Source organism: Rattus norvegicus, chromosome 8 (assembly GCF_021556685.1).
Source record: "Rattus norvegicus strain SHRSP/BbbUtx chromosome 8, alternate assembly SHRSP_T2T, whole genome shotgun sequence".
Lineage (NCBI taxonomy): Eukaryota > Metazoa > Chordata > Mammalia > Rodentia > Muridae > Rattus > Rattus norvegicus.
The window spans coordinates 31,367,133-31,368,000 of NC_141541.1; positions in this window are offsets into that span (position 1 = coordinate 31,367,133).

An 868-nucleotide genomic window follows, 5' to 3' on the forward strand; every position below is an offset into this window, starting at 1 on the left:
GACAGAGGCAGAGACAGAGACAGAGACAGAGACAGACAGATACAGAGAGATACAGACAGACGGACGGGCGGACGGTTGTGCTCCCTGTATCCAAGTTCCCCAGTACAGAGAAATTCCTGGATTGCCTGCCCACCCACCTTGGCCATCTCTCCACTCCTCTGCACCAAGCAGTTCTTCCTGCCTCCTTGTTAGAATGCCCAGTGCAGGGGCGTGGGGGGAAGAAAGGAGAGAGTGACACTCAAATATCTTGTCCTTAAAGAAAGAAGCAGTGCCCACAGGTGGGGCCGCTCCACTGGCAGGCTCCTGGGGACTCCCACATCTAACCCATACAAACAACCCCGTATCCACTTCGGTTTGTCCGAAGCCAAGCTGGGGGCCGCACCCTCTTTCACTGCCGCACTCATTCCAGCTCAGTGTCTTAGTCCCGCAGAACCGTCCCCCATGCGGCCAACCCCCCAACCCCCAGCATCCCAGCCCGGAAACAATCGCCCTTTGAGAGAGGCTGCCAAGCCAAGGGGCCTGAGCAGCCAGGATTGAGGGATGGAGGCGGGTGAGCTGGGGGTGCGGGCAGGGCGGGCGAGCTCTCACTCCTCGAGCCAAAGCTGGGGTGCTCTGGGCTCCGCCCGAGGCCACTCCAGCATCCGAACGAAGCCCCAGACGCCCCAGAGGGAGGGCCACAGCGGAGAGCGCGGGGAGGTGATACCAAGCTCGGGGAGGGGGTCCCGCGTTGGCCCCCGCCTCAGCCCGCGAGGTTGGTACGGACCGCGAGTGGCTCGGGTCCCGCCGGCAGCTCGCGCTCGCGGGGGCGGGGTGTGTGGGGGCGGGGCGGGAGGCGCTGTCACAGCCGCGGCCGCGCCGCGCATCCGCC